Source organism: Arvicanthis niloticus, chromosome 2 (assembly GCF_011762505.2).
Source record: "Arvicanthis niloticus isolate mArvNil1 chromosome 2, mArvNil1.pat.X, whole genome shotgun sequence".
NCBI lineage: Eukaryota > Metazoa > Chordata > Mammalia > Rodentia > Muridae > Arvicanthis > Arvicanthis niloticus.
The window spans coordinates 129,403,526-129,427,058 of record NC_047659.1 but is presented as its reverse complement, the minus strand read 5'-3'; positions in this window follow the sequence as shown (position 1 = coordinate 129,427,058).

Below are 23,533 nucleotides of genomic sequence, written 5' to 3'. Positions count from 1 at the left end.
GGTGTAAAGGATAGGTAACAACTGACATATTCTGACCCCACTCAAGGGCCCTGGGTTGCCCACTGAATCATGAAGTGCTTTCCTGCTTAAATTTGTTTTCTTCTGGCCAAAGAGAGCTACTTATTTCCAAGAAACAGAGCCAGTGGATTCTGCTGAGCCCACACTGTGGCTGAGGACACACATTTTGGCATCGGTTCTGTCCTCCCACGGATCTTTGTTTACATAGCTCCTGCTTCTCTGGACTTCAAGACCTTGAGAGGAACTACCACCACTGTGCCCTACCGCAGTGACCTGTGCAGAGTGCAGCTGCAACTGATGAGGCCTCATGTGTGGGACTTTTACTATTCATATGTTCTTGTTGTCTTTTTTGAAGGATTTTACTGATGAAATCCAGGTCTCACCTTAGAGCTTCTTTTGACCAACTGGAGCAATGGCTTTGTGCTCTGGACTCTACCTTCTGTGAATTGACCCCCTGAGGACAGGCCTGATGGCTTTCTGCCACTCCAAAGCAGTGCTTCCTCACAGAACAGTGTGTGTATTTACTGCATTGGCTACTTAACCGGACATATAGACTTTTTTGAGCCGCATGCTATTGCTTTGCTCTGTTTACAGATGTGACCACTGAAGCTCAAAGGAGCAACAGCTCCCAACCACAACAAACACCCAAACAAGTTGAATCCTGGTCTTGACTGGTCCTGCACCACATAGTTGTAAAACTTCTTCTATATTGCTGGGAGGTTTTGAACTTCTGGGCCTTAGGAGTCCTTGATCTTAGGAACCAGAGAGCTTATGACTTATGCCATGGTTCCTTTAAGGTTAATGGAAATAGCTCTCAGCTCATGGAAACAAACTCCATAATCTGGGTTACTGGGTCATTCCTTCTCCAGCTGGTTCCACTAGCTTTTGGGTTTTCCCTATTGTCTGGCCAAGCCTGGCTCATCTCCGCTCTAAGCTGCCTAGGATTCTAAGCTTGGACTCCTCAAACTGGTACAAATATACCTGAGTGAGAACCAGCTATATGTGTCTGCAACTGAGTTTACCATAGAAATTTCATTCTTGGGAACCCGAGAGCCCCATGGTGACTGAGATTCATTTATGCATGCATTCACTTAACATGTTTATTGGATACTTATGTTATCAGCCCTATGTTGAACTAGAAATAGTGAATGACCTCCAGGGGCTTAAAATCCAGTGAAGGGGACAAACATAAAATCAAATAACCCTCTATAGGATGAATGGATAAAGGAAGCCAGGGTGCTAAGAAAAGAGACACACTCACCATTGCACCTGAAACTGTCCAGCTGCAAAGAGCAAGACAACGAATTGCCTTACAATATAGACTCATAGATACTAAATATTAGGTTTCAGCAAGTCTGGGGGTGGTTCCAAGGATGGAGACACTTAATCATCTATCCAAATAATTCTGGGGTGGACCTGTCTGGAAAACAATCTGTACAAAGTGGTCAGAGAAAATGTTGCAAGGGAAAAGAAAGTCAATATGTTAAAGAAGTTTAAGGATCTGTCAGCAAGCAAGAGGATTAAAAGGACTTTAAAAGTTCTAATTTAAAACTTGTTGGTCATGGAAATGGTCAAAGAAACAAAGAAACAAACAAAAAAACTGAAAATGAGTCACCCAGGGTAGCAGTGGCATCTAGTTCTGTGTGCATTTTGTCAGAAAGTTTTCTGTTAATATAAACTATATATTCCAAATTCCCAGCATGTGAATTGCTCTGTTCCTGCATACACAGTCTATCCATAACTCCCTGGTATTTACAGTGTGACTCATGGGCAACACCGTCGCTGTGGCCTCCTCCGAATCTAGGATGAAATCTGTGATTCCCCCAGGATACCTAAATAAATCGTGCCCATTTTGTTCTCTTTCATTTCAAAGGGTTCTCCCTCCTACTACTAATATTTTAAAACCAATGTAGATCTTCACATTTTATTTTATAAGTAATTTTTATCGAGTAATGTAGGCACATCTGCAAACACCCTAAGCACATCCACCCTGGTGGATCTACACAAACTGAACATGCTTTAGGAACTAGTGCCCTGAATCAAGGCAAAGAACATGACCAGCGCCCCATACTTCATAAGCCCTCACCTTCTCGTTTACGAGTCACTCAGTCACGAGAACAAGGGGCAGAAGCAAGGATAAGTTTGAAGTCTCATACTTGGGTTTCATTTCTTCCCTAAGACCTTTGCCCTATACTTGCTTTTGGTGGATGCTCCCAGCGGGTCACTGGAGCAGGGCTTAATTTGGCAGGATCCCAGGTATCAGGCTTGTGCTTGATGACAGCTGGAAAATGGGTACCAGGAGACTGGCGGTTCTGAGCATTCCCAAGACTCCTATAGTCTGTTCATATTTTAATCTCAGTTTTCAGGACAGGGTTCCTTCACTAACTCCTTGTGCAAACACATTCCTGGGAGGTGTACATACTATGCAGACTCCACCGAGCTTGAGGTCTGCTGCCAAAACTTTTCTTTCCCTCCTTCTCTCTATTATGACCTGAATCATCTTCTCAGATCTTGGGGACGAACCTTTCAATATTCTTTGGGGCTGGATTTTTTTTTTTTTTTTGAACTATTAGCAGCAATCACCTCTGCTAACCCTTTGCCCTGAGGCCTTTCAAATGAGTTTTTAACATATTATTTTGTATTATGTATGGCTTCTTTTAATTTCAAAAAGAACATAGTTTTACGGAAAATATGTGAACCACACAGTCATTTACTATGTAAAAAATGAAATCTGTTCTTATCGGTTGAGGTTCTCCCTCCCACTGTAAGGGTGGGGATGGGGGGGGGGCGGAGGGAACCACCCTGAGCAGAAAAGATGAGTGTATCAGATTTCTCTCTTTATTACTCTCTGGATTCTTGCCAAAATTGGGATCATATTATCCTATTTTACAACTTTATCTTGGCTTTAACAACACAGCGCACACATCTTAACAAATCAGTCCTTGCAACTCCATATCACTGTAGCAGCTTCAAAGAACTGTTGTAACGTGCTGTGAATGACTTAGCCGTGCTGGTTTTGATGGCAGGGGGTGGGGGATGGAGCATGGGCAGGGTGCATGGCACTTAAATTATCTCCTAGTTTTGCTATGACAAATAAATCTTCTGTAAACATTTTTTTCTTTTTCTAAAAGGTCTCATGTGTCTTGCCTGTTCTGGAATCCTCTACGGAGCCTGAGGATGACCTTGAATTTCTAATCTTTCCTCTACCTCCCCAGTGCTAAGATTACAGATGAGTGCCACCGTGGCCAGTTTGGGAGCTGGCACACTTTGTGTATATGTTTGTCCAGATGAGAATGAATCCTGGAGGTTGTCTGACTAGAGGCAAGGAGCGTCAGCCTTTGAAACGCTGATGTGTCACTGCTTACAGTTTGGTTGACAGACTAAGGTATAGTCTTTCCTAATCTAAACATTGGATACTATTAGTCTTAAAAAAAAAAAAAAATTTCGCAAGTGGAAAAGAATATCCCTTTTTATTCCCCTGAACACTGATACATCTCAGCATCCCCCTGTGGTTTCCTTGTAAATGTGAAGTGGCTCTTTTAGGCAAAGAGTCAAGGGATAATGAAGTTGTGTGCCTGATGTTCTGTGGTGGCGGTGGTGGAGGTTTGACACAGAAGAAGCTGTATGAGACCAATCATTTGGCGAAGGTGGCATGAGATCGGCCACCATAAACAAGGTCCCCTTCTGCATCTGGTTATCTACATGTTGGAAGTCATGGCTCTGTTCCTATGACTCCAACCAAGTGGGCAGTTGGATTTTCTCCTCTCCCTTTGCCAAAGGCTGGACCCAGGTTGCTTCCATTGGACTCTATCATGAGATCACTTAACTGATGAACAAAGTCCGTTCAGAGCCATCAGTGTTCCTTTGGGGAGCACAGTTTTGGAGGCTTATTAGTTAACCTCTTCCTTTAAAGAGCTTGTAGTCTTGCTAGGGCTAAGACTTGGTTCATGAAACAGAGAGCTTCTAATTCCATAGCTGTACAAAGACAATATCCATAAATGCTTGTCCGTGAGTGGTGTGGTTTGGGCTCACGGGCAAATGCTTGAAGACAGGCATTTCACAGCTCACTAACTATTCTTTCTAGGCTGGTTCCAGTTTGATGTTTCCCACTTCTTAGACATCTACAACTTCCTATGATTAAGAGATGATTATAACCTCAGCTTAGACCTACCAAGGCTTACCCACTTTGGTGCCTGGTACTACCTACCTATTTGACCCAATTGGCTCAAGCAGGAAGCCAATAGCTGACCATTTTTTATTATCACTCAGGGCCCATGTCTGTTTTTTTTTTTTTTTTTTTTTTTTTTTTTTTTTTTTTAAAGAATGAAGCAGTCTTCTACCTTGCCATCAAGGTTTCATTCTTGGCCCCTAAAATTCTCTTCCATATAGCAGCTGTGTGACTAAAGAAAGAGAGTATAATGTATCATGCCTCTCATGTGCTTGGTCCTACAATGGCTTCCTATTTCAGTGAGAAAAATAACTCAAACCTCTTGCCCAATAGGCTCTGTTTGATCTGGCCTCTGATAACCTTCCTAACTCCTCTGAGGCAGTCCCCATAGCTTGCTGTTTTCACTTCCCCAAGTAAGCCAGGGTCCTTCCCTGTCCTTAGACTGTTCTTCCGTGTGTCTGAAGCCCTCTTCCACGTGTTTGGCTCCTGTGTGGGAGCTCCATTCTGTCTTTAGATTTCAACAGAGCATTTCAAGACCACCATAAGAAGGGGATCCTAGCGCCCCTCAATCTTAGCTTACTGCTTTCTTGTTTTGTTTTCAGGGTTACTGAGGTATAACACGTATGCAGTGAAGGATTTAAGTATGCTAAATTTAAATTTATGGTGCGCGTGCGCGCGCACACACACACACACACACACACACTTCTATCAAGTCACTAGATCTTTCATGACATTCTAATGTTTATTGTCACTTATCTGACTTACAAAGATAAGAGGCTTGATAACACTGTCACAGCAAACGGGCCTGACTCCTGGCTGGGGGATACATTCCTACAAGCTCTGTGCAGACAATTTCACAGCTTAATAAAATTTTAGAATGGAGGTTCCGAATGAAGCATAGAACACTCGCCCAGGACTTACTCTTATGGACAACCTTTACAAGTGTGTGACAGTAAGTGTACAGCCTCGCAATCACAAACTGGTTTTAGAAACAGGACAGTTTTAGAAACATCCCACTGGCTACTTGGTGGAGGTCTAGCTAGAAATGTACATTTAGCCTTTGTGGAAGGATACTTTGGAAACTGTTATAAACATTCACAATCTTAGGGCAAAATTTGTAAGCTACACGAGACGGAAAAAGATACAGAATGATGTATGAGGGGCATACTTCTTATTTGTATGAAAGAAGCTTGGGTTTATTTAGTGCTACAGTCCCCTATGCTTATGGACCTCTTAGAAGGAAACTCAGTTATTGCTCTCAGGAAGTTCTGGAGGCAAGAGGAAGGCTACTCAAATTTTTTTCAATTGAATATATGTCACATGTTGTCAAAATAAATAATTAAATACAATAGCCTCTTTAAGCTCTAGGGGGAGTATGCACAGAAGGAACAGGCTCCAACAGGCCAGGCCAAGGCTGTGTGGGTAGCTTGGCCTGACTTGGGCTTCAAAGGCCCAAGGAGGGAGCTGGCTGGCTTGCAATTTTTTTTTTTCAGGGCTCTTTATGAAACTTCTGGGAGAGAGCACCTGTCCACTCCCACAGCAGAAACCAATGGTTATTGTGTTGATGGTTCAGGAAAATATAGGCTCAACACTACCCTAGGACCCATTCAGTGGGGTGATATGTTCCTTCCAATTCATTTCACCTCTTGTTTCACAGAAACATAAGCAAATGTGTCACTAAAGAAATGTTCTTTCCTAGCTCCTGTCATCTGATGGCTTCTTCTTCTTCTTTCTTTCTTCTTCTTCTTCTTCTTCTTCTTCTTCTTCTTCTTCTTCTTCTTCTTCTTCTTCTTCTTCTTCTTCTTCTTCTTCTTCTCCTTCTCCTTCTCCTTCTCCTTCTCCTTCTCCTTCTCCTTCTCCTTCTCCTTCTCCTTCTCCTTCTCCTTCTCCTTCTCCTTCTCCTTCTCCTTCTCCTTCTCCTTCTCCTCCTTCTCCTTCTCCTCCTTCTCCTTCTTCTCCTCCTCCTCCTTATTCTTCTTCTCCTCCTACTCCTCCTTTTCCTCCTCCTCCTCCTTCTCCTCCTCCTCCTCCTCCTTCTCCTCCTCCTCCTTCTCCTCCTCCTCCTCCTTCTCCTCCTCCTCCTCCTTCTCCTCTTCCTCCTCCTCCTTCTCCTCCTTCTCCTCCTCCTTCTCCTCCTTCTCCTCCTCCTTCTCCTTCTTCTCTCTTTCTCTCTCTATCTCCTCCTTCTCTTCCTCCTCCTTTTCCTCTTCTTCCTCTTTCTCCTCTTCCTCCTCCTCCTCCACCTAATAGAGAGGTCCAAGCTGTAGAATAAAAACCTGTTCCAACAAGCAATCAGCTGTCCCTTTCTCCAGGCTTTGGTGATCTTAGTGAGGCTCACAGGTTTGGGAATGAGCCAGAGACAGACTTGAGTCATCCATTCACCACCCCTCAGCTTTGCTTCCTTTGACAAGTCAAGTTACTGCATTGTGTCTATGTTTCGGAGCTGGTAAGGTAGCATAAGCATACCTCCCTGTTTCCTGAGGTCCTGAGGAACAAGTGGCTGTTCATCTTGTGAAAAGCAAAGGGCCATACAAAGTCACATATGTGTTTCCTATGGCTGAAATAGCAAATGAACACAGACTTGGCTTATAATAGTAGTAATGTACTCTCTCATGGTTCTGCAGCACAGAAGTGTGGAATCAAGTTTTGAGCAGAGCAGTATACACTGATGGCTCCAGAAGAGGGTCTATTATTGCTCCTTGTAGCCTCAAAGGACTGTCTACATCTCCCATGGGCTGTATCACTCCAATCTGCCTGTTTGCGCATGGCCTTTACTTTTTCCTCAGTCTCTCCTCTGGAGGTATCTTGTGATGTTAGACTCAAGTGGTAATTTATGATGGTTTAATCTCAATATACTAGACTGTATCCCAACTGTAAAAACAGAGCCTTTCCCCAAATAAGATCATATAGTTCTGGGGGCTGGGGCAGGGTGTGAACCTATCTTTCTGTGGGTATCATTCAGCCACAAATCCTAGACTAAGCAAATGCTGTAGTCCCAGAAATCCCCAGCTATGTGCCTGGCTATGGGAGTTCATGAGAGGCTCTGGGTCATGGTCCTCTGCTTCTGAGCAATATGGCATAGTCCTGCTTTCTATCCCAGGGAGACTGCTGCCCTCATTTGTTTTTCTTTCCTGAGCCATTTTTGTTTCTTTCTCTGATTTCTAATCAAACTAACTCCAGTCTTGTTTCACAGTCCTGGGAGGTTGTTCAGTCCAGAGACAAGGCCCCATAAAGACAAACCTTTTTATTTTAAGCTTCATGTACATTTTGCAAACCAAATAAGGATTGCATCTTAGTTCCCAGTGTTTTTGCCAATGTTGTCTGCTGGTTTTGACTTGATATTATAAGAAGTCACCATGAGAGGAAGTAGACACAGGGAAGCAAGTCTTTGTGTTATTATTACAAATTTCAATGAACCTGTAATCATTTCACATAAAAAAAAAGTACCTCCTGCTCCATGAAGACTTAAAATTCAGACAATAAAACAAAGGAGCAAAATAAAATATTCCTGTAGATCTTTTTAGATTGGAGGGTAAAAGAAAGCAAATCTTCAACTCCCTCATTTGAATGTTTGCTGAGTCATCGCTTCAGGATGACACCCCACCCCCCATTCCCAGGGGCTATTGGGAAGGGATCTTACTCTGGTCTAGCTCCATCTTCATTTCAGGTTTCCTAGGATGCTATCTTGGGTAGCCTCCTCCCTGAAGAAGAGAGTTCTGCCAGGCCCGCCCCAAGCCTCCCCAGGCTAGGGTTGGTCTACAGACACATGGCTGGGCTGGGCCAGCACATCTGGCCCCAGGGCCCAGGCTGAACCTGTTGTGTGCCATATGCACACGGCTTTGGCTCCTGTTAAACTTCTCTCCTGTACTTTCCTGGTAGGCACACGGCCTCAATAACCCCACCTTGAGTGAGAGAGATTCACTGAGCTCCTAGGAGGTGCCGCTCTGGCTCAGGGCCAGCTCTCCCTACCCTGGCTTTGATTGTCATCTGAGCTGTATCCTCCTCCTCTTCCCTGGGGCAGGGTGTCAGCTTCTCTCCCGTGCAGACTCCAGTTGCCACTAGTCTGGGCAAGTTGGAGGTACCCTCCCTGGGCCACTTGTCTGGTCTTTTATTCCTCCCTATCCATGTGGAGGCTGTGGGCAAGTTCTATATAGTGTGGCTTAGTAGTTTAGTGTTCCAAGCTTGTAAACTTGAAGGTCATGTTCAGACTTCTGGGGGCTGCCCTGGAACCTGGACTAACCGAGTCTGCACACCGAATATACGACTACCTTTCTGGCAGAGGGAAATCCTAAGAAGGACAGGACCCAAGGGAAAAAGGAGGCTGTAGCATACATTTTGTAATATACGTTAATTTTTTTGTTTGTTTCTGGCATCAAATTGATGGCTATACTATTTCACATCCTTACCTCAGTTTCCTCCTGTGTAAAAGTAATTAAATGATTGCCTCATCGCACATATCACAATTGCTTGGCACTGTGCTAAGAAGCATAAACGAAAAAGTTCTTGGCACAAGCCAGTAGGAGCCCAGCAGAGATTAGCTGTTATTGTCATCACCTGCCCCGAGCACGAATGAACTCACATTTTGCTCACAGCAGCCGTGGGACATGGGGAGTGTCTGAAGGGAAAAGGGGACTGGGAAAAGAAGGGTGTTGGCCCTGTCAAAAAATCCCTTCATGACCGCATCTGGAAAGTCTTTTCTGATCTGTCTTCTGAGGTATGGGGGAAAGGCACTGAGTTTGTGTGTGGAGGGTGCACTGGAAGAAAATTCCAGAAGGACTTGACTGTAAGGGCAGGGTTGCGCCCATGTAGAGGTGGTGCCTTTGCAGTCAATGCTCTTTCCTTTACTTGATGACCTTCTGGCCATCCGTCAGAACTTGCCTCACAGGATACTCACCCTGGGAGTCTCATCCCCGACTCCTCCTCCTGTAGGGATTGCATTTGGTCTTTCAGCCCCCTGTATACCTTTAAAGCCTGTGTTAATGGCACTGCAGCATCCTTGCGTAGAGGTAAGGCCTTTGTTTAAGGCATCAGTTTTTCTCCCTCTGCTAGGCTTGATGACTGTAATATAATATGTGTCTGCTGAGAAGGATGTCCTTTCTCTATTTCTTCTTCCTCAATCACTTCTTGTCTGTGTTAGGGATGTGGAGAGTAGTGACCCCTGTTCTCGAGAGGCACAAGGTCAGAGATAGGGTGATAGCACATCCCCTAGAAAGTTACTCTGTTTTTTCTGAGCTTCTTCATAAAACTCTTAGTCCTGAGGAAATCCTGAGGAGTAAAAGGATCAAATAGATCAGGAATGACATTGTGGGGCAAGCTCTTCAGAGTTGTGTAACTGGCTGTTTCCCTGAGGACTGTGAGTAACACATAGAAAGAGCCATGGCTTTCTAGGACTCATCTGATGCCTAAGAGTACCCAAGCCAGTCCGCTCATTACACTGGTATAGCCTCCACTAAGGTCCCTTGATCTGATCCCTTCTTCTCTCATAGCATCAGAGGGCTGCTGGGCTGGAGGTCGTCAACTCCCAGCCCTTCTAGGTGTTGACAGAGATGCTTATTGGAGAGATGCAAGAACAAAGCTCCAGGTGATCTCAAATGCAGCTAAGAGTGACCTTAGACTGAAGTATTGCTGTGTTCTGGACTCCTGTGGATATATGGAGAAGTTGGTTATTGGCTAGGAAGGCAGTGGAGAAGGCCGGGAAAGGCAAAGGTCATTTTATATTAACCACCAGTGATTTTCTAACGGAAGTCTGCAGCTGAGCGTCCATGTCCAGATTCATGACTCAACCCTGTTACCAAATCCCATCTCATCTTAGAAAATGGCTTCCCTGTCCATTCTGAAACCAGAAGTCAAGTTTACTTTCTCTGCTCTTCACTGCCTCAAAGAAAGCTTATCATCTGCTTCTACCATCCTTGAATCTATCGTCTTCTCTCTGTCCCCAGGACCACCCCTTGGGAATCTCACCATCTTTTCCTCTAAGTTATTTCATTGCTTTGACTCAACCAGTTTCTTTTACCAATTTCATCTCTCTCCCTAGCCATTAGTTGGTCCAGAAGAGGAGGGGGCAGGTGAGCTTGTCAAGTTAATTCTATGATTAAAAAAATCTTTTCATGTTTCTTGAACAATGCTTTTCAAGTGTGTGACTTCAGACTATTCAAACCTTTAAAAACTATACAAACACGGAACTTTGCGATATGCTGGTGGCAAAATTTGGAGGCAGGTGTCATCGTGACTATTGTTACTTTTAGAGTTGCATGAATGTTTATGTATGTGGTATGGAGATTAATAACCCATGCCAGCATCAAAAAGTTAAATGGTAAATGGATAGGCCCAAGATATGGAGCAAATCTAACAATCAGCTGTAGAATCTAGAGAGTGATACACTGGGAAATACTGTGCAACTCTCTCAGCTTTTAGATATTTATTTATTTTTTTGGGAAACTTCATTTCAGACTCCTGGGAAAAGTTTCTCTCATAGCTCCCATTACATCAGAGTAAAACCCAAAGTCATTGCCTTGGTCTGCCAGCCCTGTCTGAATGCCCTGGCCTCTGCAATGGTTGCATCTCAAGCCAATTCTATCACTTCTACACTCACACTCTGGTCATCAGGCTGGTCTTTCAGTTTCTAATATAACACCTATCCCCTTGGTTTGGGATAAGTAATAGATCTAATCACAATTTAACACAGCCCATTGTGTAATAATATGAACTACATGAAATGTCTTTTCTGTAGGTGAGGTAAACAGTGGCACTTTATATGGCCCTAATAAACAGTTGTTTATGATCATTCATGCTTAAGCTCTAGGCCTAGACTTTTTTTTCGCAGATAGGCTGTTACCCCATTGCTGGCTTTGAGTGCATCGAGGACATGTGCCATCCTTTTCAGTGACATGCACTGTATTCCAATGGGGGTGCTATGGTTTTTCTTGTGAAAATTAAATAGATTTATTGATGGGCTGTCATATTGATTAAAGATAGCTTTTTGTTATAAAGTGAAATAAAGGATTCTGATAAAGATGTAGATATTACCAAAAGGCATATTGTCCTCCCCAGTTCTCTAAGCAGTGGATCTATGCTTCAATTTTAGTTTTCATGAATCTGGCAAGAGAGGAAAATGGATGATCACCAGAGTTCAGGCATCCCCTAGCACATCTACGACCAAGAGGTAGAGAGGAATCTTTGACTCTATGGTGGGCTGCTTTTAATGGACAAGGCATTGCCTCTCCGATTCCTGTTTTCCCCACGGGCAAATCTTGGAAAGAACATGAAGCTATGCAGGTCAAGAGCCAAATACGTCAGACATTCAAGTTCTTTATTGCCTTGAATCTCTTTTCCATCCACAGCGGTCAGGGACAGGAAAGAAAGCAGCTTCAGCTTTAGTATGTTGAGGAGACACAGGCTGGAGACTTAGCATCATGTGCTGACCTTTGCATCTACCTGTGTCAATTGCTGTCTGAGACAGTTAAAGGGGGTGGGGTGGGCTCACAGGCCATTTTTTCTCCTAAAAGTGGGCCATATCATGGTGTGTTCTGAGTGGCTTGATACTGCATCAAGAAAAGGAAGCAGTGAAACTGTACATCCGAATCTTAAGGACTGGTCAGTTCCCAGGGATCTATTTGGTAGAGTCTGAGCTCTTTATTGTTAGGCTACACACCCACTCAAATCTCAATAGCAAATACAAACTTAACCCCAAAGCTTTATCTTTTGTGTCTTGATAGTTGGGGGTTCAAAATATGAAGAGATAAGCAGAAATTCTTTGAGGACACAGATGCTTAGATTCATTGGTCTCTAACTGGTGTAAGCTTCTCCAGGGAGCACATTTTAGCTACTTGATACATGATTGTATACTCTTTTGTAGAAACTTTTGTAGAAACTTTTGTTCTAAACACAAGCATCCTCATCAATTGATTAGAAGGAACAAATTCAAACAACCCCTCCCCCCAGAAATATTGCACAAATTTCTCAATCTCTCTATGGAAAGCAATAGCTTTGTTGGAGACACAGGAACAGACATTTTAAAACAAAGTACTGGGGAAGATTAGTCATGGTCTACCATACCCCCCAAAAAGTTAGATTATGAAGGTATTAGGTATATACCTTTGAATCTCCTTGCCAATCAATCTACCCAAGTCATCCAGTTAAAAATAGTCCAGCAACCACAGGTGAGATCCACAGGTGACCGGGTGTAATAATCAGAAGAATGACTCCTAATGATGTCCACATTGTCCCATTGAACATAGTGTGATAGAGCAATGGGAAATAGAGAGGTTCTCTTGGTTGTGGCTGGAAGAGAAATCAGGGTAGGCAGGCTGCAATGAAGACAGGCAGATGCTGTGTGTTTTGTTATGGAGTCGGAGGAAGTTTGAAGCTGTGAACCCATGGCTGATGAGAACCAGGAAAAGGAAAGAGAACAGATTCTCTTTATTATGTTACTATGAAGCTTCCTGGAAAGAGAACAGTCCTGTTTGTTCCTCCATTTCAGTCCAGGGTGACCCACAATGGGCTTGAACTAAAGGACTGCATTATTAATAAGTGTATTTAAACTTACTCTGACTGCAAAGGAACACTAACCCTGGGATTCTCTGACCTGATCATTTCAATCAGTTCTTTTTCTACTCCTCCTCTTCTTCTTCCTCCTCCTCTTCTTCCTCTTCCTCCTCTTTCTCTCTTCCTCCCCTTCCTCATCTTCCTCCTCTTCTTCCTCCTTATCATCATCCATCCTTGTCCTCCTCATCCTCTTTCTGCTTCCTTTTTTTTGGATATGCTCTGCCAAGCCCCAGAGAGTGTGTCTGTCCCGATGTTGGGCCAACAGTATTTACTTGGGGTAGTTTTATGGTTTATACAGGTATACAGGGCGTTTTCTCATTGTGGCTGACTTCTCTCACTGACTGACACAAACGTGTGAGCTCATTGTTTTCCCCTCCAATCACCAAGCCAGTAAGGAATGGGTGGGGATGCTAGCTCCTGGCTACACTTCAGAATGCAGCAGAAAAGTCTACAGTCATTCCTCATTGACTGGAGTCATAATTAACTGGGGAATTAAAGAGTGGGGATTCAAGGATGAGTAAGCCATGGGAGCTGGATGCATACCTTACTGTAGATGTCTGCTGAGACACCTCCCTATTCTTTCTGCAGAATAAACTGCACCCATTTCCTTGGTTACAAAAGCCCAGGCTTGATAGGGCAAAGAGAGGTCTATATAAGACAGCTTAGTTTATGGTGACACATGGCAAGTGCTAACATTTAGCGGTCAATTATCTCTTGCCTCAAAGTGGATATGGGAAGCAACATTTATTATCTGATGTCATCATCCTAAGCACTGAAATGGGAACCATTATTTTTTCCCATAGAGGTGAGACTTAATAAAGCATAGGTAACTTGCTTCACTGTCGTGTGTTTGATCAGAACTAGAGGTAGCTTTGGAACTTGTCTTTATCATCAGACATAATAGCATTTATTCCCCCTTGTGCTTTGCTGAAGGCAAAATTATTACCAGTGCTCTTTATGAGATGCATTGAGATGAATAAATACTGGATCACTACTGTACAGTCTAATTCCTAGACTACGCCCAGATAAATGTTGCCTTATCCTCAGTAGCAATTAGCTTCAGTGAAAGGTTGTCCAGATTAATAACAATATCATCACCTGCTATTTATAGATGGCTGTCCTCCAAAGAGGCCACAGTGCCCTGTAGATAAACATTGTTGAATGCAGTCTTATGATACTCTACACTGGGTCTGTGCCTGTGGCTTCTTTGTATTTCACAAAGGGGAATAGATCTTGACAGCCATCACACAAAGGGTTGATTCCCCTATGGGTGGTACTAGCCTATTGAGGATTGGTTCCTTATGGTGATCTGTGCTCACATATTCAACTTTCTAGGGTTGTCTGGCGTTGCTCAGACCACAAGGGTGAGACAGTTTGCATTGTGGGTAATTTTCAAGATTTATATAGACTCGATATTGATTTTTCTTGGTAATGAGTTCTTACTGCTGCCTCCTCCTCTCTGTTTGCTTATCCTCATCTCTCACTCCCATCGCTGCCACCACCACCACCATTGCTACAACAAGCCATCATTTCTACAACTGCCATCATTACCACTACCACCACCACCACCATTGCCTCTGTCACAACGACCACTACTACAGCCACCGCCACCATAATTACCACTAGAACCACTGCCACAGAACCATCACCACTACCACACCGACTACCACCACCACTACTATAACCAATACCACTACTACAACTACCACCATCACTACTACGTCTACCACCGCTTCTACAAGTATGGCCACCACCATCACTACCACTACCACCACCACAGGCATCAGTGGCTGCAGCAGTAGCAACTGCAAAACTATTTATTTCATATCAGCTGCATTCCCTGTCTTATGTGAAGCACTGTACAGGTGCTGCCTGGCACAATATCTACCAAGGATGAGTTATTATTGCAAACCCTGTTTGACAGAGTAGAAAATTAAGACCTGTGGTGGATAAATGATTTACTCCCTCCCACTTATTGACAGTCGGAGACAACTATCTAGAATCATCTCGAAAGACTGAAGCTTTAACGCTGATGAATGTGCATGAGACACCAGTGAGAAGATGCTTACTAAAATAACAGATTAACTATCATCCATTAAATGCAGAGATTTTGTATATCGAAGTTTCGAATCTGTATAATAATCCTATAATATAGATATTTGTATCTATTTACAGAAGATAAACTGGGATTCAGAAAGCTAAAGAATTTGTCAACTTAACACAGTTCAGTAAAAAGCTGTGTTACACCTTGCGTGTGAACCCTCTCCCATAGGTTCATGTGATTGGACACTTGGTCTCTAGCTGCTGGTATGCCTTTGGAGTTGGAAGCATGGCTGATGGAGGCAGATCATTGTGGGCAGACATTTTGGGGACATCCTGCCCCTGTTTCTGGCTTTAGCTCCCTGCTTTCTGTACTTCCACGATGTGACTAGCAGACTCATGCTCTTCTTACCATGGACGGAGGCCAGTCCTTCTGCTGTGTGTTCCCCACCAGGATAGACTGATAGTTTCAGAATTACAGGCTAGAATAAGTAGTTCTTCTCTAGGTTTTCTGTCAGGTATTTGGTTGTAGTGACAAGGAAAGCAACTGAAGCAAGTGGTAAAGTGTATTCTAATTTCTCTTTCTATGCTTTCAATAAAAACACCAGCATTTAATCTATAAGATCATTAGGATAACGAGGAATTAGATGGAGAATGGTAAAAAGATGGCTGAATGGATGGGAAAGGAACAAATAGACAGGCTGTCCTTCCCTTTCATACCCAATGATGGTAAAGTAAAATACACTTGTATCATGGGCCCAAGCCGCCAGGCACCTATGTAAATGGACCTGGAGTTGCTTAGGCACTGAAGGAAACTTTTACTCTAAAATGGGACACTGTGGGAAGCTAAGTAAGTATAGCCTTAAGCAACTCAGATCCAAGCTCCATTGACTTCATGGCTGGAGATATGAATGGGAAAAACACCCAGCTACACCATGCTGAAGAATAGATGAAGAAAGATCTTGTATTGAAGATATCATAACAGCTTTAAAGTGCATGAATGTGAAAAGATCAATAGGACTAAAATGGTGGTGACTACATGAATCTTGGTGACAGAATGCCAGGGATGTGACATCACTCACTTAGATGTGACACCCTCTAAAGGAATGAGGAAAAGCTAACGGCCTGGAAACCTGGGCACGAATGTCACTGTGCATGGCTAGGAACCATGAAAGTGTGGCAGTCAGTGGCTAGAAAGGAAGAGAGCTGCTGGTAGTCTCTGGTGTTTTCCTTTCTCTTATTTCCCAATTAGAAGCTCGTTCTGGGGGATTTGGGAGACATAATTTGCCATATGCTGCCTTCTGCATATAGAGCCAGGCAGAGGAGCATGCCAGAGAACAAACAGGCAAGTAAGTGCTGGGCACAGCTGCTGCTCTGAGCATTTATTTGCTTCTTAGCCTAGTGTCAGGGCCAGGTGAATTCTTAGGTTTTATTTGCCACATTGGAAGTTAGAGACCCTGAAAAGAGTCTGTTTTATTAGATTTTAATCGTGACTCAAGGACAGGAAGCAAGCCATCATTCAGATAAGCATCTTTCACAAGAATGCCATCTCAGGGCCAGAGTCCAGCATCCTTTGGTTGAATGTTTTTGGCAGGAGGTCACCAGGGAACTAGCTTACCTGGAGGCCAAGGCCATGGGATTTATGCTGCTTAAAGCAGCTGGGCTACCCCTATATCATCTTCACCACTCCATGACATGGTGATTGAAATTCCAAAATGGATGAAAAATTCCTTGGGGTTAAAGTGACAAGTTTGAAAATGCCTTTGACAGAATAAATAAATACACAAGGAAATGCATAAATAAAAGGCCCTCTCCTCTGCTCTAGGCATTGCTCTTGCAGATGTCTGAGCAAGGGAAGGTTTCTCTTGGGGACTGCAGCCTTTTTCTTTTCTTTTCTTTTTTTCTTTTTCTTTCTTTTCTCTTCTCTTCTTTCTTTTTCTTTATTTTCCTCTCTGTCTCTCTCCTCCCTCTTCTTTCTTTCTTTCTTTCTTTCTTTCTTTCTTTCTTTCTTTCTTTCTTTCTTTCCTTCTTTCTTCTTTTTACCATTCTCATCTTGTTAATGACAAGGAGAGCAGCTCTGGGGACAACTATGCAGAGCCACTCCTGTGACCTGCCCTGCCCAGAAGGTCCCAGAGGCCTCTGGACTCTGGATCAGGGTATACTAGCTCATTAAGAGAATTGTTTATTTATGCTATTACTGCCATGGTATGAAAGGACACACATTTTTCTTCTTCTTCTTCTTCTTCTTCTTCTTCTTCTTCTTCTTCTTCTTCTTCTTCTTCTTCTTCTTCTTCTTCTTCTTCTTCTTCTTCTTCTTCTTCTTCCTCCTCCTCCTCTTCCTCCTCCTCCTCTTCCTCCTCCTCCTCTTCCTCCTCCTCCTCTTCCTCCTCCTCCTCCTCCTCCTCTTCTTCTTCTTCTTCTTCTTCTTCTTCTTCTTCTTCTTCTTCTTCTTCTTCTTCTTCTTCTTCTTCTTCTTCCTCTTCTTCTATCTTCTTCCTCCTCCTTTATGTTTATCTCTGTCTCTCTCTGTCTTTCTATCTCTCTCCCTCTCTCTTCACATCTCCTTTCATTCTCTTCATTCTCTGTTTTCATTAATTTAAAAAGAAAGAGACCTGAAGCTAGGCTTGGTGGCTCAGGCCTATAACTTAAGTTACTCAGGAGGCTACCTCGGGACTACCTTGGAAAGTCCAAGTCCTGATCTGTTTACTGTTTGAAAAGTTCAAGGTTAATCTGGGGGAACTTAGTGAGACCCTGCCTCAAAATAAAAGTAAGAAAATGGGAATGAAGATGTGCCTCCATGATAGAGTATGTGTCCAGCATGCATGTGTTCCTAGACTCAATTTTTAGTAGAAAAATAAAGGAAAACAGTAATACCCCATTTCCAGTCATCTATTTCCACCCAGAAAACTACACCACACTTAGGGACTTCAGGGAAGAGCAATCTTCCTTATAGTTCTGAACCAGCAATTAAATCAAAGATTGGAAGGCCATTTTGTCTCTGCTCCATGCTGTCAACTGAGGTGGCTCTTCTGAGGCCAGTGGATTTAATTCAAGGTGGTTTCCTTACAGGACTTACATGTTTGCACTGGGAGTTCACTAGGGACTGTCAGTTGAAACTCAGTTCTCTTCAAAAGGGTTTCTCTGGCTTACTAAACTTCCTCAGAGTGGAGTGATAAAGTTCTAGGTAGAAGTTTATGCTGGGACTTTTGTGGTATCTTTGGGGCATCCAAGAAGCCCTGGACTTGATTTCTGCATCACCATGTTGGCTCAGCAAATTCCTAAGGATAGGATAGATTCAGAGGGTGAGAGAATGGCTCCCATCTATGAACAGAAAAAGTAGCAAAAACCTTGACACTTTCTTTAATCTCTTACCTACACTTGGTACAAAGTGGGTGTGTAAGCTGGGTAGCTTGGCTGACAAGCAGGGTTGCACATTCAGGATCTCATATAATTTCATCCCACATCATGAAGTTCTGAGAGTGGGTAGCAGAGCTCTGGCAGGACCAGTGGTTGGGAACTCCTTTGTGTCATCCAGGGTGGGTAGATTCCTGACAGGTGGAGTTGTCTTTGTCCATCAGCTCTGATATTTATCAGCTGAATAACCTTTAGAGTGTTGATTTAGCTGGATCATAACTTTCTCTATCACAAAGTGGACACAATGGTACCTACCTTGATTGCTTTGTAAATAGTAAAGATGCCAGCAGCCTCTCTGAAGGAATGTGATATTTAATAAAGTGTACATTCATTAAACTGACATTAGATGCTCCTTTGAGTGTCCAAGCTAATTTTCTGTGACACTTTCAAGAGCTACTAAGTTTGAGGCTGTTAGGATTACTTTTGTCTTTGTTTTGCTGTTTCTCCTGATTTTCACTAACCAGCTTCTAATTTCTACAAGAGCACACTTTAAATTAGAGGCACAAATTAAATATTTAAACAATTAGAAAAATGAGAAATCATGTTCCAATGCAAAGCAAAATTTGAAACTTCAGAATATTTATTAAGAAATCCAGTAAGTGGCCAATGCCAGAAATCCAGTGCCAGTCTGGGTTTTTTCCCCCCAGACTTTATATTGTGTTAAGGTCATCACTGGACTTTGTGAGACACTCTGCTCTGTTCCATGTGGTGACTATTCTTCTCCTGGGAACAGAACCCTGCTTTTATATTCTTCCCACAGAGATGCATAACAAGAAGTGAAAATGTGTGGGAACTTTTATGGCTCAGGGTTGGGGTAGGCACAAACACATTTTGCCTCTTGGTCAAATCCAGTCTCTCCAAAGTCAAGACAAAGTCTAGTGTTGACTCAGAGAGGAGTCATGAATTAGGGCCAATACCATACACCACAACCTATCATATTGGAACCTTTTGGTGGGGAAGAGGCAATACTTGGCTGAAATTATGTATCTCTCTTACATTTTTGTTGATATTTTCACTTAAGTGGTAGAAATTTTCAGACCTAGTATAACTTAGCTTTCTGCACTAAAGTTTTAAAAGTTCCTCTTCTAGTGTATGAAATGGAAGTTCCACAACTGCTGAACTGGCTTTCTCTTACCTTCATTTGGTAAGACCATCTGTTCCAGATTGTGCGTGTAATTATGGTCATAGCTCTGGATTCATATGCAACCGTGTTAATATTTCTGTGTTACTGGGTCAATGTTAAATGGTTCCATATGTACTGACAAAGTTTCCACATTTAGAAAAGGCATTCTCATTGATGTAGTGGAGAGTGTTAGTAGGAAGCCAAGATCTGCACACTATGGAGTGTCATTCCTCCCAGGATCTCTAAGCTCACCCCAATCACCCCTTTTTGTAAACCTTTTACTTGATAGTAAACCTAGCTCTGGATATTCTGATATATGTGAAAAAGGAATGCTTATATTGATTCTAATAAGATACACCATTTTATCTTTCCCTTTAATGTTTCATTTTTTAAAATGTTGGGTATGTTTTATCAAGTTAGTAATGTTCAGTAAGGAAGACCTTTCTCTTCTCTCCAATTCATCCATCTATCCATCCATCCATCCATCCATCCATCCATCTATTCTTATTTACAATATCATTGACATATAGTTTCTTCTTTACTGGAATATAATAGAGTTTGGACACACAACTAGTTCCCAGTATTTCACATGGAAGCCATTTTGAAGTGGCTCTAGGCTTTCTTCTGAGTTATTTGAATAGTGGCTGGGGGACCCAGGCATGTCTCCATCATTCTTTGAATATTTTATGATGCAATGTAGTAATCTAGGTTTATCTTCTATTTTCCTTGCTCTATTACTGATGTGCTCATTCTTCTAGCTGGGAATGGTATCTGGAAGCCACAATCTCTGTGCTATGGGAGTGCCACTTCTCCTAGGACCACTAAGTGTATATGTACTGTTCTCGCATTCTTTCAACTAAAATACTTCCCCCTGTCCTCATGTGTCCTGAAATTCCTCATTACATGTTCAAAAGACTAATTACCTTTCTGTTACATAAAACAAATAGTATGGTGTTTCCTCTAAGTTTGTCATTTGATTCTGGACTTTATTTTGTTTTCATTTCAACTAAAGAAGCACATCTTCTCTTCTTCCCCTTCCCTTTCTTTTTGGATCTCACTGGCCAGCAAGGTTAGGCAAAATGATGAGATTCGGCTTTAGTGAGAGCCACTGTCTCCAGAACTGAGGTAAACAACACTACAAGGAAGAAAACAAACCCACTCCCTTGGCCTCTACATGCATGTGCATTCATACATTCATTTGCATTCATACATTCATTTGCATATGCATATGCTCATATACCACAAACCTCCATACACAAAAATTAAAAAATAACACAAACTGAGCCATCATATAATGTACAGATTTGCATAGATATACCATTTTACTGATCTGAGGGACTTTTGAGTAGTTTTGCCGCTGTGCAGAGTATGGCTTTGAATATGTTGAGCCATGTGCACCGATACAAGTGTATGATCATACCTGTGAGTAGGATGGCTGGATTTCAGAGTATACACGTGGTCAGTATTAGAAAACACAACTAATTGCTTTCTAGGGTAGCAATGCTATGTTGTGTTCACTGAGACATGTGTATGAAACAAACAAACAAACAAACAAACAAACAAAACCTCTCTAAAATCCAGTATTATATGATTTTATCTCAGGTGAATGAGTGTGACTCGGTCCCTCACACCTGTCGTACTCTGTATTTTCCTCATCGTAAACACTATTCATCTTTCTAAAGATGCACTGGCACGCATCCTTCTGGGAAGTGCCTGTTTGTGTCTTTGCTCCTTTTAATTAGATTATTTATAATTTTATTACCGGTATCTACAAATATTATTTTGAGGGGTTTTTTTGAAGCAGGGTCTTAATATGTAGCTGGAGCTCCAGCTTTGGGATTATGGACATATTCCATTATGCTGAGCAATGGTTTTATCTTGACTTGGGGGAATAACCATGCATATTTGATAAAATAAATTCTATCTTTGCTTTTTATGCTTTCTGACTTGGTTTCCAATCTAGCAATGTTGCCTACCCTATACATATTTAAATATTAATCTGGTTTTATCTCTACTTCGCTGTTTTTGTCATTAGTAAGCCCTAACCAAGCCGCATTCCTGGGCTGACAGTTTGCTACCTGAGACATGAAGTTTTGTCCCACCTAGGCAGGTGCTCGGGCTTCTCTAGGTCTCCACTCTGGTCCCTTTGAGGCTTCATCCAAGCTTGGCTGTGGCCTGGCCCAGCCTGGGCAATTGTTTGGCGCTACAAGGTTTATTTCCAGAAGATCTGAGTCATTTTTCCTTTACAAAGAAACCCAGGAGTATAATACTTACTGGATTCTTTGGAAAATTCAACTAAGTTACTTTATAAATGAATACACAAAGGTTCTGAAAGGTGATATACTTCACCAGACTCTTCACAGTCAGAATAGGAGAAAGACATGGAGATTCAAGTGTTCCTTTTATACAAGTGGCTCAGCATTTGAAAACATTTACAGTAGATACAGCGTGAACTTAAATCTTCTCTTGCCTCCACATTCCCATAAAAGGATGCTAGAAAACCCACATAGCTTTTCAACTATTCCTTTACTTCAAAGCCTGTGTCTCCAGCCTCTCTTCATATAATAACTCAGAAGAACACCTTTCGTTGCAGTCAGACCACAGCTCTCTGCTGCTTTCATTATTCTCCGTGCTAGTACTGAAGCTTAGACTCGTCTTCATGTTCTACATGTTTGCCACTGTCCGTGTCTCTAACTCCATCTCCCACACTCATGCTTGCTCAACTCCCCCAGCACACAGACCTCCTTTGTATTCCTTGAGTGTGATGAGTTCTTAAGGTCTTTGCCTCTGCTGCCATTTTTTCCTTTCTGCAAATGATTTTGTAAAAGAAAGATGAACAGATGTCTATAGAAAGAAAACGGAGGCAAAATTACCCTGCAGAACAACTCTACTAGGAAGATTATCTGTTCATGGCCATAGGTGGCCATGATGGGTCCCTGAATGACACAGACCCTTCTCACAATGGTGCTTTCTGACTCTTACAGGTTTTCAGAATAGTGGAGAATGAACAAGCTCCACACCAAATGACCTAACTGACACGTTAGAAATCAAGACATGGATAAAAGGAAAGTTACAATTCAAGGTTGTCTTGAGGCTGCAGCTGGAGGGAAAATACTTAAGAGATGCAAAGTTCCAGTAAGCCTGCTTATCAATTGTCCAGGTGGAGACACTGCCAGGAGGTCGGGCCAGAGAGGAGAGAGAACAAGCCCTCAGCTAGAGGATCTGTGATCTAACATTTGTATTTGCTCATGTATGGGCATTTTCTTTATGTCTTCCAATTAATATGTAAGCTTGAGATTTCACCTTGAAGAAGCCTTTCCAGTTCCTCCTGGGAAGACTGGCATCACCCTTCCTCTGCAATGCTTCCCAGTACTTCCTGTATCCTTCTTTGACAGAGCATGGGAGCTTATCCCAGTTGGGGATTACCTTCTTTGTTTATTACTTTTCTCTGTCCCATCTCTGCAAGGAACTGCACACTCTAACTAACAGCTTGTCCCATTCCTTTGGATCCCCAGGGGCTGAGTCAAGGCCTGCCATTCATTCAGTCAATATTTGTTGAGGCAGTGAGTGAATCCAGTGGCCACTCAATAATTAGTGGTTTGGTTGTTTCTACTTCTGTCCACTAAAAGAGTATTTACACACACACACACACACACACACACACACACACACACACACACACACTGGCACATACAACCTGAAGGAACTTGAAGAATACAATGGAAATAACAGCTCAGTGGCTGGGTCTGGTGAGTCTGAGAATAACTGGCTGAACCAGTTGAGCATGCTACTGTTTTCTGTTTTATTTTCATTTCATCAGGTTCCTTGTCCTCTGACACTCTGACCTGGGTCTATATATTCATGGGGAAATGAGTCTTCTCTTATGGAATATGAACTTAATGAGCATAATGTTTGGATAAATCACTACTCAAAAGTAATTAATAGATTATAGCATCACAACTCTTGAAGAGTGTCTTAGTTACTTTTTAGTTGCTGTGATAAGACACCACGACAAAGGAAACTTATAAAATAAAGCTTTTAATTTGAAGCTCACCACACCAGTGGTCTGTGACCATAATGGTGTAGAGCATGGGAGCAGATAGACAAACAGGCAGGCAGGCAGATAGGCATGGTGCTAGAGAGATAACTGAGAACTTATATCTCTCACAAGCAATAAGCCGGGAGAAAGAGCTACCTGCAAGTGGAGATTTTAAAATCTCAAAGTC